Genomic DNA, 21,782 nt, shown 5'->3' on the forward strand with positions numbered 1-21,782 from the left:
TACTTATGCCCATACATTTGATTTCTTTTTATTACAACCAAAGGATAGCTAAATTATTCTTCTTTTATGATCAATCTATAAAATTTCATTTGATCCATTAGCTAAAGAATTACATTAAAATAACTCAACCTTGCACTTCGCAGTACGCTAGTTTACAGTGCGCCAATGTTTGTGAGAAGGGTGACTTTAGAGTTATAAATGAAAAATTATAGAAGCTACAGATTTAATTTTAGAAAAATCTTTATACAAACTTTTTTTTGTAAAATTTTCTGCATTTTTTAACGGTCAAGTAAGTTTTTTTCTATAATTTATATTTTCGGAACTATTTAAAAAACATAACATGAACTAACTTCGCAGTTCATTTGTTTAATAAAAAATAAAGCACCCACTTCTCGAGTAGAACTTTTTATTAAACATTTCTTAATGAAATTACAAAAAGTTCTATCTTGTTTGATTTTTTCCGAAGTGAAAATCTATATGCACTCTCCTAGTTCGTTTAATTCTATTCCCTCTGCCGGATTTTGCAATTATTTATGACATGCTACCAACACATAAATCTTATTTTGAATATAATATAAACTACTGTATTTTTGTAATTATTTTATACATAAAAAAATTATTTATAAATATTTTTTTTAGGAGATTGATATTGTACCTCTATTTCCCTTACCAATACAGTTAGCTTTTGCGAAGTGTACATACAAAAGAAAACGGGGTAACCGTTCCTGAAGCTCTGAAAGGCGTTCCTGAAGCTCTGAAAGGAATGAAGGCCAATACCAATGATCGAAAAATACTAGATTACAGTGTATGTGTACTAAAGAACAGTGGAAATCTCGATGAAAATGGGAAGTTCAACATTAATGTATCTAAAGGTTATGCCTTAATTTTATTTCCTTTACAAATGAACTCATTCGTAAATAATTGTTTGCAAGAAAGAGGATCGGCAATTGAAAATGCCAAACTAATTATCGGCTGTGTAATAAATATAATGAAGTTGTAGTGTGTGTTGCTAATCAAAATTTGAGATTTATTTTAATAATGCTATAAAATAAAATTTTTAACCATGAAATGCCTTTTCTGTCACCTCTATTCATTCCAGATATTGCTGTTGACAAATAATGATAATGAAGAAACTACAGATACAGATAACGGAAATGTAGAAGACATAGGTCAGGATAATGAAAAATTCTTCTTCTTAACATGCCCTATCAAGTCCCCTTGACGTTGGCGATTAACATGGCGAAACTGTCTCTGTCTCGAGCTATTCTAAATAGGTGTTCTGCTTTCTTTATTCCTGTCCACTCCCGGATATTCTTCAACCAAGAGGCCTGCTTTCTACTAATTCCTCTGCGTCCTTCGATTTTACCCATCATAATAAGTTGAAGAATATTATACCGGTCTCACCTTACTACGTGTCCAAAATAGGCCATCTTTCTATGTTTGATGTTATCAAGCAGCTCGCGGGTAGCATTTGGTCTCTTAAGGACTGCCACATTTGTCAGCATAGCCGTCCATGGTATTTTCAGTATAGGTCTGTGCAGCCACATTTGAAAGGCTTCTAAACGGTTAATGGTGGATATTTTTAATGTCCATGCTTCGACACCATACAAGAGGACTGACCAAATGTAGCATTTAATCATGCCCTTTCGAAGCGGAAGTTGCAAAGTATCATTACAGAAGAATGACCTCATTTTCAAAAATGTCGTGCGGGCTATCTCGATTCTACATTTTATCTCTTTGTCTGGATCTAGTTGTTCAGTAATATGGCAACCAAGATATTTAAAACTGGGTACTCTTTGAATTATATGACCATGAACATATAACCGTGAATCTTGATGGGTCAAACGGCTAAATACCATGTATTTTGTTTTTGAACAGTTTATATTTAGCCCAAAATCTCTTCCCACTGTGTCAATGGCATTTAAAAGGTGTTGTAATCCATTCATATCATCACTTAAAATAACGGTATCGTCTGCATATCTGATTGTATTTATCAGAATTCCATTAACTTTCACACCCCATTCCAAATTATGCAGCGCTTCTATAAATATTCTGTCTGAATATAAATTGAATAACAGTGGGGAGAGTATACAACACTGTCTGACACCTCTTTGTATTTTGCATATTTCTGTTGATTTTCCATTTATGCAAGCTGTCGCTGTTTGACGCCAGTATAATTTTTCTATGATTCGTACATCTTGACTATCAACTCCTTTATCCTTTAATATTTTAATTAATTTGTGATGTTGTACTCGATCAAAGGCCTTCTCATAGTCAATAAATATAGCAAAGACGTCTTTCCTTTGATCTCGGCATTTCTGCAATAACACATTTAGTGCAAAGATTGCGTCCCGGGTTCCCAGTCCATTTCTGAAGCCAAATTGTTTTTCATCCTGTCTTCTTCACATTTATCTCTGATTCTACTGTGGATAATACGTAGAAAGATTTTTAAAGTGTGGCTCATAAGGCTTATCTTTCTATATTCGCTACAGTTTTGCGGACGTTTTTTTTTGGTAGGGTTATGAATTCGGACTTTAACCAATCTTCAGGGATATCACCAGTCGAATAAATATCATTGAAAAGTTTGACTAGTATTCCAATGTTTTCCTCATTTATAAGCTTTAACATTTCTGCAGGTATGTTGTCGGGACCAACGGCTTTTTGTTTTTTGCCAATTTTATAGCATGTAATATTTCTGATTTTAGTATTTCTGGTCCTTCACCTTTATCTGAAGTCTCCAGTTCTTCGGGTCTATCATCATTATACAGTTCATTTATATAATTATACCAGGTATTTCGAATTTCGTGTTCATCTATTATCATTTTTCCCGATGAATCGGTTATAATATGTGGAGTTTTCTTATGATAAAAACCAGCTACTCCTCCAAACTTTTTTAAACATATTAAACGTATCATGTTTTTCATTCAACTTTTCTAATTACTTGCATTTATCCTCCATCCATTTTTCTTTAGCTACCTTTATTTTTTTTTAATTAGTTTCTGTTTTTCTTTGAATTCTGTTTTGTTATCTTTCAGTTTTCTTGAAGTTCTCAGTTTTCTTCAGTTTTCAATGAAGAATACAGATATTTAACATTAAATACTCAAAGCTACAGTACGTAAGATATAGCGCCATTCCTAAGTGAAAACCAAATTATTCTTAAAATCTAAAAAAAAATGCACAAATCACTGAATGGAAAAAGCACATCCGTAGAATCATCATCATCATCATCAGTAGCTCGACAACTCTTTTTGGGTCCTGGCGACAACAAAAAAAGAAGAATGTATGTAATTTATTTTGTTTCAAATACATTTTACTGTTGTCAGAAATAAATGTGTATTTCTTAAATAAACATTGCTTTTCGCTTAAATGAAATGTTTAAACTTCCAAGAGGCAGGTGAATGGCGGGAGCTGGCTTGAACATTGAACTTAAGCAAAACCCAATGTTTATTTGTAAAATAAACATTTATTTATGTTTTATGACAACAAGAAAATGTATTTTAAATTAAATTAATTACATACATTCTTCATTTTTTTGTTAATTAATTTAATTAAAATTTGCTTTGGACACTCTATATAAATAATGACAATAAGGTTTATATTACTGAATAGAGAATTGAATATCCTTTCGAACGAGCTACCACATGACCCCTATTCCCTATTTAAAAACCAGGTGTTGGGGACGTGGAAGGGAGGGGGTTGAGAAATGACATGTGTCATCCTTAGAACAAAAATCGCCCTGTTTCGGCATTTCCTTAAAATCTAATAACTACTGCCTAATATCGAGGTGGACTCTTTTCTTTTTTGTATTATATTTTCGAGTAAACTAAGTATACGGGAAGAAGTACACACAAGACTAATATCACGAAATCCTTGTATGTATGCACTCCATGGAATAATAAGAAGCAAATATATCCAAAGCAGCTAAATTGAGAGTTTATAAAACTGTAATAAGACGAATGGTTAAAATATGCCCAAGAAAGATGGACCATGACAAAAACTAATAGACCACTCATCAGCGGTAAAAAACTGTAAAACCGTGGAATTTTGAGAATCAACACCGATTTTAATGAAACTTTGTGTTTAAGCTCCATTGACACTTTTCTTCAAAATCCTTCAAATATCCTTCAAATATTTTTCTCCCCCATACTTGTACAGTGATCGATTATAGTCCAATCAACAGCTATTTTCTCGTGGTATTTTGAGAACCAGGGTCGATTTCCTTGAAAATTTGGATTTAGGTGGTAATTATAACCTGTGTCAAAATCTACCCTATGCCAGTCTTCGCTTTTAGCCTGGGGGCGAAAACAACCCTATCTAGGGGATGAAAATTTATAAATCAAAATAACTACGGAAATCGATAGAGTGACCAACTCTGAGTAAATTTTGTTCTATAAGATTTTTTTGCAAAATTGACATTTTCCAATTTATTTGCGATTGAAACTATGCATTTTTCATTGAAAAAACTCACGTTTTATAACCGTTTTTTATGAATAACTTAAAATAAATAATTTCATAGAAAAAAACATTTAGAACAGAATTGTGGCAAATAAAAAACAAAGAAATTCGCGTCGAAAAGACCTAGGTAAACCCAATAACTACTGAGTTATTGCTCTTTAAATGATGGTTATTTTCGAAGAACCTCGAAATGGAGAACTTTCATTCCCAAATAATTCGGATGCGGTGCAATTTTCTGGGAAAACTTAATAAACGTCTTTAAATTTCATTAAAAAATATTTCAAATAAGCTCTGAAAAAAGTTTTTGCATAAGAACTAACTAACTGATGACATAAATAACGTCGCTCTCTGCTTTTTTCTTTTTGAAATGTAAAAATTAAACCCTCGTCCTTACAATCCTAATAGAAATAAATAGCTTCTCACTAAATTAACTTTATTTGGATGTAGTTAATACGATCCATGTAATGTGACCGGTTTGAAATGCTTAGTTTAGAAAAAATAGGTGATTAAACCGAAAAAGACATTTTTAAAATAAAAAAAGTGCATATTTCCTAAAAATCTAAAAGTATTCATAATAATATTATGAAAAAATATTTCAAAGAATAATTTCTAAGTAGAATTTCTTTTACTGAAAATTTTGATTTTTTTTGTTTTTGTATCATGAACACTTTTAGGTTTATTTAAGAAAAATTAATTTTTTTGAAGATATTCTACTTTAGCGGCGAATCGATTGAGGGTAAAATTTGATTGATCCGCGCGCATGCGCACACCGACAGTATGGTATTAGTTGTTATACGGGCTCTGATTGGGTGTTGAAATTTTGAAATGATCTGTCAATAATTGTTCAATATGGAGGTTATCGGTAAACAAAAATATTGTATAATATTAGTTTTATTGATGTGTGGACAGAAATAAAATCAAATTTATAATTATAGTGACTTTTTAAATAGTTTTAAAAAGCCGCAGGTACGTAATTCTAAATGTTTGAGTTGGAAATACCAAATAGTTTCAATACCTATCTATTTGGAAAATGTAAACAAAATAATGTAGTTACCTATTAGTAGGCAATGCTTCAATTTACATAATCTGATTACGAACAAACTTTCTACAAGTCTTCATCTCATATATCGTTTTCTTACTCTATATTTTGTTGTATTTTATTTCGACAAAAATCAAACTAATAATTTTATTAAATTCATATAAATTTATGGTGTAAACGTTTAGTTTGTGTATATTCCCACATGACTTATACGAGAGTTTGGTGCAGTTTGAAATGGCGTCAACTTATTAGTAGATTTTATGATTGTAAGTATATTATTATATAATTTTTGAAGATATTCTTCTTTTTTGAAAGTGGTAGATAAGAAAGTTAGTTTGATTTTTAAATAAAATAAGTACAAATAACCTTTTAAGTATATTTACTTCGTTTAAATTACCTATTATATAATAGAAGAATATCTTCTTACGTGCGTACAAAGTACACAAACATTCTTTTATTTTAATTATAAAAATGTCGTTTTCGATTTAATCAACTATTTTTCTAAACTATGCATTCCAAACCGGTCAAATCACATGGATCGTATCAACTACACCTAAATAAAGTTAAATTCAAATGGGAAGCTATTCATTTCTAACGACGAGGGTTTCATTTTTACATTTCAAAAAGAAAAAGCAGATAGCGGCTTTATTTTCTTCATAAGTCAGCCAGTTCTTACGCAAAGAACATTTTTCAGAGCTTATTTGAAAGAAATTTTAGTGGACTTTAAAAGATGTCTCTTAGCTTTCCCAAAAGATTGCACCACGTTCGAGTTATTTGAGATTAAAAGTTCTGCATTTCGAGGTTCTTCGCAAATAACCATAGTAATAACTCAGTCGTTATTGGGTTTACATAGGTTTTTCGGACGCGAATCTCTTTGTTTTTTTATTAGCTACAATTATTTTGTTCTTAATGATTTTTTCTATAAAATTAAATTTTTTAATAGTAGAGTCACTGAAGGTGGATATGAACTATTACCTCCGATTTCGTTCAACCTCCATCGATTTGCATGAAAATTGGTGAGTAGTTAGAGGATATCTCAAGAAACAAAGGTGACATGGTGCCAGCTTGCGCTTTTACCCTGGGGGTGGGTGCCACCCCTTCTCGGGGTGAAAATTATTTTATTAAAAATATACCCATAATTAGATAGGCGGAAAATTCTAAGCAAATTTTGTTATATAAAGTTATTAAAATAAATCAAAACTTTTTGAGTTATTAAAGATCAAAAATTTAAATTTTTCGTAAGAAAAATGCATGTTTTTAACCGATTTTTCATAGATAATTCATGTGTGTGTGTTTATGTTTTATTGGCACTGGTTTAAGCAACCAACTGGCCAGTCAATGTGTTTTGAATTCTCTCTTTTACAAAATATATGCTTAGTATCTAAATTTTAAAACTATTAGTACTACTGTTTTTTTTTACTCTGTTTTTTTTATTATTTTTTTTATTATATTTTTTAACATTTTTTTTTTATTACATTTTTAATTTTTTTTTTTTAGTTTTTTTTTTTTTTTTTTTTTTTTTTTTTGCATAATTTTTTAACGCGCTAAGACCTAAACCCGATTCAACCTCGCGGAGGTTTAGATCTTAGTATCTTTTTATTTTATTTAATTATTTTTTTTTTTTTTTTTTTTTTTTTTTATTTTTTTTTTCTGTTTTTCTCAGAGCTTTAATTTTAAACAATTAACATGGTTGTACAAAATTTTATAAACATCTAGATTGTTTGATTGTAAAAGGTATATAAGATTAAAAGGAAATTGTACATTAACTTGAACTAGATTGGCAAACAAGTTTGATATTTCAATAAAATGTAAAGGACATTCTAATAGCATATGTTGTAGATCAGCTAGCTCTCCACATAAACATTCATCATTATCTACAAGTCCTATTTCTCTTTTGTAGACTGGAGTCAGACAGTGATTACTTCTTATTCGACAAATAGTTTTGATAAAGCCTTTGTTGGAAACTTGATTAAACCATGTCTTGATGGGAAGTGTAGGCTGGATTTTTTTGTAATAATTTCCTTTGTCTGAATTATTGTATTGTTCCTGCCATTTCGTCCGTTTGATAGATCTTATAATAGAAATTATGTCTCCCATAGGAAGTTGATAAGTATGCAGAGTGGATTCCTTCGTTGTTGCTTTTTTAGCCAGATCATCTACTATTTCGTTGTTTTTTATACCAATGTGTGCTTTTATCCAACACAATATTATATTTTTGCCCGATTTCAAAGCTTCACTGTTCATTGCTATGATGTCACTGATGATATAATTTTCTGCAAAATTATGTACATTATATTTCAATGTCTTTACAATGCTTTGGCAGTCTGTAAATATAACATAATTGAGTTCTTTTTGATTAATACATATTTTGTATGCTTCTTTGATTGCAATGAGTTCAGCTGTGAAAATTGTCATTTTATCAGGTAATCTGTTGTTTATTTTTATACTTTTTTGTGGGTAATATATAGCATATCCAACTTTTCCTTCCATTTTTGAACCATCCGTATATAATTTCTGATAACTCCCCCAGTTTTTTTGTACACACTGAAGGTGGTCTATTTTAGTAAGGAAGTCTGTCGCACGAATATTACTTAAATGACAGTTAACTGGAGATAAATAATCTTCATAATTTAGCTTTCGAGACGAGCTTTGTTCAATTTGGTGTATGTCGCCAATGGAATTAGAAACGTTGAGGAAGCTTTCCACAACTAAAAGCAGTTTCTTTTTTTCCCAGTAATAATGAGTTAGGTATGAGGTGGTTAAATGAACAATTTTATTTAATAGCAGTTTATCGTTTACCGCTGTTTTAACTATAAATTTCTCACTTAGGTATTCCCTGCGTAATGAAAGTGGAGGTTCATTAAGCTCACATTCCATGACCAATATAGGTGTGCTACGAAGATAACCAGTGCATAACCTAAGTGCCTTATTTTTGATCCTCTCGATTTTTTGGAGTACAGAGTTTGATGCTGAGCCATAAAAAATAGATCCATAGTCTAAGATTGATCTTATCAAATTTCTGTATAGTAATATTGATATGTTTGGATCAGCTCCCCAGTTACTGACACTTACAGTCTTCATGATATTCATTGCATTTTCCATTCTTCGTAATATGTAATTTGTGTGTTCTTTCCAATTTAATTTGGAGTCTAAAAATACGCCAAGAAATTTTATTGAAGTTTTATAAGGAATACTAGTATTATCAAATTGTAGATGGCTTTGAGGAACATATCGTTTTTTAGTAAAGGTAACAATGGTTGATTTACTCTCTGATATTGTTAAGTTATTATCGGTAGCCCATTTTTTTATAATATTCAATGTCGATTTAAGGTAGTTATTACATCTATCTATTGACTTATTTTCTGCATATATCGCAACATCATCAGCGTACTGTAGGATTTTTATGTGTTGAGGAAGTTTAGTTTCTAAGTCAGCAGTATACAGTATATATAATATAGGACTTAGGATGCTACCCTGAGGTAGTCCCAAAGATGTGTATCGGGAATTAGATTGATCTCCATTTAATCTAACGTGAACTGCTCGATTAATGTATAAGTTAATGATGTTCCATGTTACTATCTCGGGTATTCCTATTTCCAACATTTTCGCGTATAGTATGTGAAGATTAACGTTGTCGTAAGCCCCTTTTATATCTAAGAACAAAGCACTAACTGCTTTCTTATAAGTAAAGGAACTATAAATGTCTATTAAAAAGTGGCAGAGGCTATCTTGTGTGGATTTACCTTTTCTAAAACCAAACTGACTTCTTGGTAATAGGTCGTTCTTTTCTAGCCAAAATTCCAGACGGTTTTTAATAAGTCTCTCATATGTTTTTAGTATACAGGAAGCCAGACCGATTGGACGGTAAGAATCCCAATTCTTTGATGATTTTCCTGGTTTTAAAACCGGGATAATAGTGTAAACGTGCCAATCGTCAGGAATCTTTATGCGGCGCATCCAAATTTCATTATATATATTTAGTAGTGCAGCCTTACCAATTCTTGAAAGATTTGATAGCATCGAGTAATGGATATTATCGGCACCTGGTGCTGAATTTGAGTTTTTCTTCAACGCAAAGTTTAGTTCAGTGGCAGAAAATGGTTTGACTAGGAAACGGATTGGTTCTGGATAGTCGTACAGAGCATTTAGTTGTAAATCAGGAATTACTAATTCTGCAGACGGCGGTGTGATATTTTGATGGAACTCTTCTATCCACGAAGCTTCCGACAGAATAACAGGGACTTTGTTCTTTGTTTTTCTATTTTTTATTCGGTTAACTTTTGACCATACATCTTTAATAGGGACTGACCTATTTAGGGATCCGACATAATCTCTCCAGCTATTTCTTTTAGTTTGTTTAGTGATCTTCTTGACATGTGCATCATCTTTTTTATACTTAAGTAGGTTTTCATGGTTTGGATTTTCTCTGAATATACAAAAACTTTCCTGTCTTCTTCTGACTGCTTCTTCACATTCTAAATCCCACCAGTATTTTCCTCTGGAAGTCGGTTTTTTTATTTTAAATTTGGAGATGCAGTAGGATGCAGTTGTATTTATATTGTGCAAAATTTGTTCATAAGAATTTATATCTTTAAATTGAGAGAATACATCTTCCGAATACTGTTCATATAATTTCCAGTCGGCATTCTTTAAATTCCACTTTTGTGAATATGGATTATATGTATGAGTTGGTTGATCCTCTAACTCTACTCTTATAGGTGTATGGTCTGAACCAAATAGGTCTTGAAGTGTTTTCCAAGTGATCAGGTGGTTTAAGTCAGGAGTACAAATGGTCAGGTCTATTGCCGATTTCGAGAAGTTCCTAAAGAAAGTAGGAGAGCCATCATTTTTGAATATTAAATTATTATCGTCTATACAGTCCATCAAGATTTTACCTTTCATATCTGTTTGGTTGTCTAGGCCCCAGGCAATGTGGTGAGCATTAAGGTCACCTCCTATTATAAATGGTCTTTCTATAGATGTTATGAAATTGTTCCATTGTTGTAACAATAACTTGGTTCCTGGGGGAACATACATATATATAAATGTGACAGTATATGACTTAAACTTTATTTTTATTGCTACTTTATTGACGTTTATTAAATCTACTTTCATGGTGACTTCCTCGTAATATAGGTTTGAATTTATTAAAATTGCTGAGCCACCGCCAACAGTTACTGAAAAGCGGTCGTCTCTGACAATATTGTACCCGTGAAAGTTATAATACTTTTCTGGTTTAAATCTAGTTTCTGACAATAATGCGATATCAACTTTCTGGTCTTCTAATAGGTGGATAAGGTTTTCTCTATTAGAGTTAGCCGATCTACAATTCCATTGACAAATTACCAATCTATTCATTATTATATAAGAGAGAACTTAAAACTGATTGAATTGAATTTACTAGAACTGATTTTTCTGGAATTTCAAAATTTTTGTGATTTATATTAGAGATAATACTTGTAACTATATTTGATATTAATTCTGTTAATTCTTTTGATGGTTCATGTATTTTATATCCTTGTTCTGGATTAAATGTAGATTGATACGAAGAAGAGGTGATAATACCACCAGGTCTGTTGGACATGGGGTTTAACTTTATTATTTTTTGATGTTCCATTGTTACTTGGTCTGGTGAGGAAGAGATAGGTCGTTTATATTTTGGTGGTTTTATTATTGTATATCTATTTGAAACTGAAGGTAGAGCGAACTGATTGGAAGATGTTTGAGACGTGGACAATTGAGTAAAGGAATATGAAGAGGATGGTGCATTCATATTTGGAGTTTGATGAGAATTTATTGAGGAATTATTGGCTGCTATAGATGCATAAGTTATCTTAGGAAAGAGTTTAATTGTTTCCTTAAAAGATAAGCTGTTTTCAGACATATAATGTTTTATTTTCTTTTGGCGATCAAATTCTGGGCATATCTCCCATTCATTAGTGAAGTGTTCACCTTCACAGGATAGACATTTTTTGTTAAACGATGATAAAGGACAAGAATCGGAAAGGTGAGATTCATGACACTTAAAACAGCGAGGATTACTTTTACACTGCTTACTCATGTGCCCATACCTATAGCAGTGGTAACAGATAATTACCTTTTGCTGGTATTTTTCAACAGTGTGTAAGACATGATTAATTACTACATACTTTGGTATATTCTGGCATTTAAAAGACACAATAACTGATTTTGTTGGATTAAATATTACTTTGTCATCTGCTACTATTTTTCTTGTTATTCGTTTCACATACTCAACCGAGAATTTGCAATGGTGATCAAATTCCTTTATTCTATTTTTAAGATATTCTTCCGATATATCTGAATCTATATCCCTTACTACACCTAGTTTAAACAATTGAAATTTTGGAATGTATGCGGTCAGATTTTTTTGAATAAGGAATTTGGAAGTAACTAAAGCATTTGCGCTACTATAATTTTTAAATGAGACCCTAACTCGGTTGCGTCCGATTGAGTCAATTTTTTTTATATAATTGTCAATTTCTGGATGTAACGTAAATAGGATCTCGCCTATTTTAACAGCGTTTAATTTTCCTGTAAAATTTAAACTGGAGTTTTCAATGAAAATGTAAAAAGGTCCTAAATCAATTTTTTCGTATAAATAAACAGGCCTGGTTTTTTCTGGTTGATCTGAGTTTACTAAAGTATTTTGTTTTTCATTAATATTGTTAAGATTAATACTACTACTTATCTTATTTTGAGGCTGGTTGGGTAGAAATCCATTTAAATCTTGTAAATCACAGCTACTATCCATCGAATTCTCAATATCAGGCGGTTGGCCTCCACTAGATGACTCCATAGAGGAGTTTTCAAGTAACGTTTAACTTATGAACACTTTCAAAATGTAAACTAAATAAGGAAAAGTTTAACAAAACTAAACAAACTAAATTAGAACGGTATAAATCAAATAATCCGCCAAAAATTAATATTTTTCGGAGAGATTTCCAAATTTAAATTAACTTTGACAATTATTTTGACGTATGATGCATAGATAATTCAAAAACTATAATTTTTTACAAAAAAGTTATTATTACCAAAATTGAAGCTAATGAAGAAAGAACTAAATAAACTTCTTACTAAAAAAACCTTTTGATATTATTTAATAGTGAGTTACAGGTAATTGAATGCATATTTTTTTCGGGGAGTACCCAAATCTAAGTATCCAAGCTTAAATTACGGGAAACTGATGCATTTTATAACATAAACGTATCAAACATTCGTGAAAGTACTTAGAAATATCTATCAAATGAGATACTGAACAAGTTAATAGCATTAAAATTGATGCTCCAAAAAGTTTTCAAACTTTATCTTTTAAAAATTTGTCCAAAAAATGTTATCGTTTTTTTTAATAACTCCCTTAATTTTTGAGATATCAGGTATCACCATATTACAAATCATCTAAAAACGGCTTGAAAGATAATTCCAAAGGCTATTCAAATGTGTTGAATTTAATCTTTCAAACCCTTTACTTTTTTAAAAATCAAAGAATAAATGGCCACGGTTACATGGTTCTCGCAGCAAAATTTAATTTTTAAACGTCTCTATCTCGGATATTTTTCACCCTACGGAAATGGTAAAAAGGTATAATATTTGACATAGAAAAAACTAAAATTTGGTTATTTGCCATTTTTTACGTATATTGAGTATTGTTTTAGTTATTATCAAAATAAAATCAAAATGACGATAATTTTAAAAATTCAGATTTTTTAAAATTATGTTTTTTTTTTCAAAGGTATGCATTCTTAACCAGTGAAAATTGTTAAAATCATTACTTATGCTAATACAAAGAAATTTTTGAAAGGATTACTATACATTTTAATTTTTGTGGAAATAGCGTATATTTTATTTTTCACTTTTTCCTAAAAACTTCGAAAGGGTTCTCTTAGTTTTATCAGAACTTGCTTAATTGTGATGCTATTAACTTTTTCTGGAGCTCATTTGTTAGGTATTCTGAAGTACTTTGATAAGTGTTTAAAGGGTATGTTTTATAAAATGCATCGTTTTCCCGTTATTTAAGCTTGAATACTTAGATTTGTGTACTCACCGAAATAAATATACATTCAATTACCTATAACTCACTTTTAATTAACATTAGTTTAGTACTTTGCGTGAATACTGTATTAAATTTTTATTGTCTTCAATTTTAGTAAGAATAACTTTTTTGAAAAAGCTAATAGTTTTTGAGTTAGACGTGAGAAACTGCATTAAAACATGCATTTTTTATGAAAAAATAAAATCTTTGATATTTAATAACTCAAAAAGTATTGATTTATGTTAATAACTTAATACAACAAATTTTGCTTAGAATTTGTCCCTGTATCTATTTGTGGTATCATTTTTAATATAATAATTTTCACCTCATAAAAGGGGTGGCATCCACCCCCAGGGTAAAAGTGCAAGTTTTCATCATGTCACCTTTGTTCCTTGAGGTTTCCTCTAACGTCTCACCAATTTTCATGAAAATCGATGGAGGTTCAACGAAATCGGAGGTGAAAACCTTCAGTGACTGCACTATAAGTTATTCATGAAAAACGATTATAAAACGTGAGTTTTTTAATGAAAATTCCACACCTTTAATTTTGAACCAATCAAAATACGTTATTTTGACAGATCACCATGGCAACGGAGGTATTTTATTGGAAATTTTTTGCTCGTGGGGTACCCAACAGCGAATTATAGTGGAAATTTTTTGACGTTTACAATAACAGAACATTTTTGACAGACTGGTTTTTATTTGTTTACATAATTTAGTTTTGATTCATTTTCTGTCACTTGTAGTTACTCAAAACTTATGTAAAATTGAAGAATATACTATTTTCTATCTTGAAATGGTATTCCCATGCAACTACAATGAGTAGAAATTACGAATCTGAAAGCCTAAATAATTGCTGACAAAGCTATGGCGCGCTATTAATCTGTTCATGCAGCTTTGGATTTTCAAATGCAAATTTGGTGTGGAATTTTCTTACCGAATACCACGCGAAGTCAAATTAATATCCGGAAATTTTTTTTTGATCATGAATATTTTTAGAAAATTTCCCTCGTCTGCGACTCGGGAAATTTTCAAAATATTCATGATCTCAAAAAAATTTCCGGAAATAATTTGACCTCTAGTGGTATTACTAGTGAAAATTGGATAGTTTCAGTCACAAATAACTGGGAAAGGGTCAGTTTTGCAAAAAATGTATAGAACTAAATTTAGGGTAGATTTTGACACAGGTTATAATTACTACCTAAATTCAAATTTTCACTAGTAATACCACTAGAGGTCAAATTATTTCGGGAAATTTTTTTGAGATCATGAATATATTGAAAATTTCCCGAGTCGCAGACGAGGGAAATTTTCTAAAAATATTCATGATCAAAAAAAATTTCCGGATATTAATTTGACTTCGCGTGGTATTCGGTAAGAAAATTCCACACCAAATTTGCATTTGAAAATCCAAAGCTGCATGAACAGATTAATAGCACGCCATAGCTTTGTCAGCAATTATTTAGGCTTTCAAATTCGTAATTTCTACTCATTGTAGTTGCATGGGAATACCATTTCAAGATAGAAAATAGTATATTCTTCAATTTTACATAAGTTTTGAGTAACTACAAGTGATAGAAAATGAATCAAAACTAAATTATGTAAACAAATAAAAACCAGTCTGTCAAAAATGTTCTGTTATTGTAAACGTCAAAAAATTTCCACTACAATTCGCTGTTGGGTACCCCACGAGCAAAAAATTTCCGATAAAATACCTCCGTTGCCATGGTGATCTCTCAAAATAACGTATTTTGATTGGTTCAAAATTACAGGTGTGGAATTTTCAGCGAAATCGACCCTGGTTCTCAAAATTCGACGAGAAAATAGCTGTTTATTGGACTATTATAAGCGATCCATGTACAAGTATGGTAGAGAAAAATATTTGAAGGATATTTGGGGAAAATAAATCATAAACAATCAGTCGACACGAAGAACAAACAAAGTGTTAGAAGAATTATATAAGGAGCGTAATATACTAATTGCAGTAGTAAGAGTCCAAAGAATGACTTAAGTGAAAATGCCAAAAATCTTGGAAAATACTACAATAGGTGGCAAACAGAAAAAAGTACCTAGGAACAGATGAAGATATGAAGTTATTGATGACCTCAGGTAGAGTACATTCTTTCACAGTTTTTGCTGTAAATTTTAAAGAACCGCTTGGATTGACATGAAATTTGGCATACGCATAGCTAACATGTCAAAGAAACAAAGTGATATGGTGCCGATGTGTGCTTTTACCTGGGGGTGTTTCACCCCATCTCGGGAATGAAAAAGTATATGTACAAGATAAGTCCTGAAATGTATAAACTGACTAATTTTAAGCAACTTTTGTTCTATAGTTTTTTCACCAAATCAATACTTTTATTTGCAAGTGAATATGTTTAGTTTTCAACAAAATAACCACGTCTTTAGACAGTTTTTCGCAAATAGCTCAAAACGTAAACATTTTGTCGAAAAAATATTCTTAGCAAAACTATAGCCTATCAAACAGTGAAAAAACGGTGTACATATTAGGTCTCTATACTTAGCAAAAGCAGAGTTATAGCTAATGAAAAATAGGTTCATATTCGAAAAATTCCAAATAGAATAATTACATGTGAAATATCCAAATAATGAGGCATTATTGGGGAAAACATATTACAAATTGTTTAAAGGGTTTAAAAAAAAGAATGTGTGTGTACTTTGTACGCACGTAAGAAGTTATACTTCTATTATATGTTTTAAACAAAATTAACTTTTTATTTATATTTTATTTAAATATTAATCTAATTTGTACTTACTACTTCTCAAATATTTTTATTAAAACAGTGCCAAAAATTAAAATAATAAAAGAATAAAACACACACAAACACATTAAAAATGCCACAAATGATTTCTGAACATTAATTGTCGGAAAATTTTTTAACTAAAACGTATTTTCTGAAAATAAAATTATATATTAAATATACTTACAATCATAAAATGTATAAAAAAAATAAAAAAATAAAAGTTTTTATTGGGATTCGAACAAGCTATCAGCGCAGTTGGTATATTGGGGTTTATTCGCCTTAAGCGCTTCGCCACGGAGGCAATGTGTCATTATGTGCGAAGATCGACTAACTAAACGGATTAAGCTTTTGACATTTTTGAATTAAATTAAATTATTTTGATTTTGAATTGAAATGAGTTAGAATTGAAAAAATACAACAAAACATAGAGTAAGAAAACAATATATTAGGTGAACATTGATAGAAATTTTGATGGTGATCAAATTATGTAAATAAAAGTATTACATACTATGTATTTTGGTAGGTTCAAATAGGAAGGTACCTATATACATTTACAATTATTACGTACCTGTTGCTTTTAAAAACTATTTAAATGTCACTACAATTATAAACTTTTTTGTTTCTGTCCTCACAACAATAAAACTAATATATTATACATTTGTTTACCTTCATATTGAACAATTATTTATTATTGACAGATCATTCCAACACCAAATCAGAGCCCGTATAACGACTAATACCATACTGTCGGTGTGCGCATGCGCGCAGATCAATATAAATTCACCCTCAATCTCAATCGCGCCTAAAGAAGTATAACTTCAAAAACTTTATTTCTGTTTTTATAAAAAAAATTCAAGTATCAAATGTAAGCAAGTTACGCTCAAAATAAAGTTGGTCCCTTTTGTTTTGGCAAAAAAAATCAGGAAGATCACCAACCAATTAGCAACTTAAATGAAATTAATCGCTACCGCTTCACAAGTTACTTTACATATGTTTTGTTTATATGATCTCTAATTTTTATCGATTCACAGTGCTTATTTTTGAAAAAAATTGGTTTTAAAGTAAGACTTTTAAAAAATTTTATTTTGAAAAAAATGCTTTTTTTTTAGATTAACTTAAAAATTGTTAGACATACCAAAAATCTTGTACAATAGAAAAGTCAGCTTTACTTTTCTGAATATTTTGTATTTTTTTTTTCTGTAAGACAAAAATTGGTTAAAATTCGTTGTTTCTAAATTTGCATACACTCGTGATAAGTGACTTTGAACCGATGAAACTCACAGATCATATGATCAATACGTACGCGAGTAAAAAACTTGTGAAGTGGTAACAAATTAAGTTCATTTGAAATGCTAATTAGGGGGTGAATTCCCGATTTCTTACCAAAAAAAGGGACCAACTTTATTTTGAGCGTAACTTGTTTACTTTTGATGCTAAAATTTTTTTTTTAAACAAAAATTAGCATTTTTTTAACACTTTTTAAAATGCGTTTTCCCCAAAAAGTGCTTCGTTTGTTGGTTGTGGCACGTTAAAATATTCGATTTGGAATTTGTCGAATATGAACCTATTTTTCATTAGCTATAACTCTACTTCTACTAGGTATAATGACCTAATTATTAGGTCATTGAAAAATATGGTGTATATATTAGGTCCTAATATATACACCATATTTTTCACTTTTTTACGTGCCATATTTTTGATAAGAATTTTTTTTTTCGACCAAATACTTACTTTTTGAGTTATTTGCGAAAAACCGTCTGAAAACGTGGTTATTTTGTAGAAAAATTAACATATTCACTCGCAAATAACTCGAAAAGTATTGTTTTGGTGAAAAAACTTTATAGAACAAAAGTTGCTTAGAATTAGTCATTTTGTCCATTTCCGGACTTAGTTCGAACATATATTTTTCACCCTCAAAAGGGGGTGAAACTCACCCTTAGGGTAAAAGCACACATCGGCACAATATCACTTTTTTTCTTTGACTTGTTAGCTATGCGTATGCCAAATTTCATGTCAATCCAAGCGGTTCTTTAAAATTTAGAGGTTTTGCAATATTTTACCTTTAAAGAACGTACCAGTATCTCAATGTAAGCAATAATTGGAAAGGAAAAGCCAAGAAATGACAGTAATGGAGGAAGCTTTTATATACCAAGCCATGCGCCTTATTGGCTGGAAACGCTTTAGATTATTATTATTGTTGTTGTTTATTGTAATGACAGAAGTAACCTATATCTTTACCAATTAATTCCGACGCCTAAATGGCCGACGAAGAAACGGCTGACGTCCACTTAGCTCGACGCCCAAACGGCGACACTCAGATAGCCCCGCCGAAACGGCAACGCCCGAATGTCCCATCCCCATGATTCTCCACTTCTTCTTGGCTCCACTGTTATTATATCAACATTATCCGTAGCATTTCCGAATATGCAGGTCCCAATATTCAGTCACTAAAAATATCTAGGGTATCAAATTGATCTCAAAGTGAACAACTTTTCGAAATCATACGGCTGCTTGGGAAGTCTGTTGCACGTCAGTATATATACCGTTGCACGTCATCTGGGTCATAGCAAGTGGAGTCATATGATACCAACACAAAATATTAAAGTCATAGGTATGTTCCTTTTTTGAATCGTTTAGCCAAGTACACTGGAATTACAGCCACTATATTGTTTATTTACAATATACATATTTTATTATACAGTGATGAGCGCACTAATAATCGGCAAAATAACGCAAAAGATGGAAAACCTTGGGAAGTAAAAAGAGACGAAACTAATAGAGGTGGAAATTATCGATATAAACGTATAAATTAACATTTATACGTGTATATCGATAATTTACACCTCTAATAGTTTAGACTTATCGGAGGAGTATGACAACTGCCACTGTGACAGGAGAATTTTATAAAATACTCCTGTCACAGACGTCCAAAGGTTGGAAACTATGTAATGTAATTCTGTTTCATTAATTTAATTTGTGTAAATGGATTATAAAGCGTTTTTATGAAGCGCATTTGCCAAGATCACACTTTAACTGTGATCGAACCAAGGGGATATTTTAGCATAAATAATTGGTAACACTTATTTGACAGTTGAGGTGTTGACACCTCATATATCTGTTTTACTATAATTTACTATATTGAATAATTTATATATTGTTTTATAGTTTACCGTTTTTATTATTTATTTACATTGAATATTAATTTATTCTGTTGTGTAACCCACTTCTGCAATAATTATGTGAAATATTTGATATAAAATGAATCCAATTTTTTTTAATCTGGCAACCATCTCAACTTAGATCTCTGACCTAGATAATGACGTGCAAAGGTGTTTAGACTGTACCAACCCTATATTATTTACTATTATTATCAAAACTTTAATACTCTAATAGTCCGGTTAGACGAATAACAGGCCTAACCTTAGCATTAGGAGCTGCCCCAAATTTTATTTTTTTAATCTTTAAAGGGGGTCAATAGTAGGGTAGATTTAAAATCTCGACTGAATTCCGCTATTGCGTTAGCCGCCATCTTGATTTTAAACTAGAAGCGTTTTTGCTCAATATCTCCGCCATTTTCAACTTTTCGAAAAAAGTATAACAACCAAAATTGTTGAAAATGTAATTTTTTATCATTTCTATTTTTACAATTTTTTCGTGCCATAGAGAATTTCCGAGTCATAGCGGAAAATTATGACAGTTATATATAAATAGAGCATAATTATTGAATTATCTCGTTTATTGTTAGTTTTACGACAAGAATGTTCCTATACAAAAATAGAGAGAATTGAATTATACATAATTTTAGTTTCTTTCATTTTTTTGCTAAAGTTAATATTTAAGGTAGTATGTATGCGATAATGGCGCGAGCGTAAGACCTGATTGATTTTGTAGCAATTGTTTTTGTTCAATATCTACGCCATTTTCAACTTAAATTTTTCCAAATATGATTTCCTACAATTTCTTTTTAACAATTTTTTTCATGCGGTTGATATTTTCCGAGTTAAGTGGGAAAATAGTAAAAGGTGGTGGGGGGAAAATAATTACTGAATTGAATCTTTTTTCCGAGCTGCCCCAAATTTTATAATTCTATCCTTTAGGGGAGATCAATAGTAGTGTTAATTTAGAATCTCGACTGAATTCCGCGGTTGCATTAGCCGCCATATTGATTTTAAAGGTGAACCGTTGTTGCTTAATATCTCCGCCATTTTCAACTTTTCGACAAAAATGGTAGGAACTAAAATTGTTGGAAACGCAATTTCCTACAACGTCTTTTCAAAAATTTTTTTATGCGATCAGTATTCTCCGAGTTAAGGAGGAAAATAGTGGAAGCGGATGGGAAGCATAATTATTGAAATTTCTCATTTATTATTACCTTTACGACATATTTGTACATAAACAAAAATAAAGAGAATTATATTTTATAAAATTTTTGAAACTTCCAATGAAACACCAACCAAACTAAGTACATAAAAGACATAAATAATAACTTATATGCATTAAGTTCACTTAATTTTATTAACTAGCGGGTTTTATTGGTTGAATTTTCCTGTCGATAACGAAGTTTCATGTCAGCTAACATATTTTAATATTTCAACAATTTTTTTTTTATTTTGGACCCCGTTGGCGGAATTTTCCCATTCCCCCCCTCTTTGACCCGCCACTGGTTCTCTCGAAAAATTGTAGTAAATCGTAATTGCAACAATTTCAGTCCTTACACTTTTTGTCGAAAAGTTGAAAATGGGGAAGATATTGAACAAAAACAATTGCTTTTAAATCAATCGGGTCCTACGCTCGCGTCTTTACCGTATACGTACTACCTTAAATGTTGATTTTATCAAAAAAAAAAAATGAAAGAGATCAAAATTATACAAAATTCTCTTCATTTTTGTATGGGTTAAAATTTGTTGTAAAAGTAATAATAAACGAGATAATTCAATAAATCAATAATTATGCTTTAACTGTCACGGTTTTTCCCCATAACTCGGAAAATATGGACCGCACAAAAAAAATTATAATAAACGAAATTATAGAAAATCGCATTTTCAACAATTTCAGTTTCTACATTTTTGTCGAAAAGTTGAAAATGACATATGAGACAAATGAGATATTGAGCAAAAACGGTTCTCGTTTAAAATCAAGATGGCGGCTAACGCAACGGTCAAATTCAGTCGAGATTTTAAATTTATACTACTATTGATCCCCCTAATGATTCGAAAAATAAAATTGGGGGCAGCTCCTAATGCAAGGTCAAATGGTATCCCGACTGGGCTAATGATCAAAATAATTATTATAGTCAGGAACAAATATTTTACTTAAGTGAATTTTTATGTATAGTATTTTTTTATACGTTAATCAGACATCCGTTATTATACTTACCGTGATTCACAAATATTTATACTGGTACCATTTTGCAACTAATTAAAATTTTTTGCTCGCGCGTTACACAATAATTTCGCAATTTTTTTAAATT

This window comes from Diabrotica virgifera, chromosome 7 (genome assembly GCF_917563875.1).
Source record: "Diabrotica virgifera virgifera chromosome 7, PGI_DIABVI_V3a".
NCBI lineage: Eukaryota > Metazoa > Arthropoda > Insecta > Coleoptera > Chrysomelidae > Diabrotica > Diabrotica virgifera.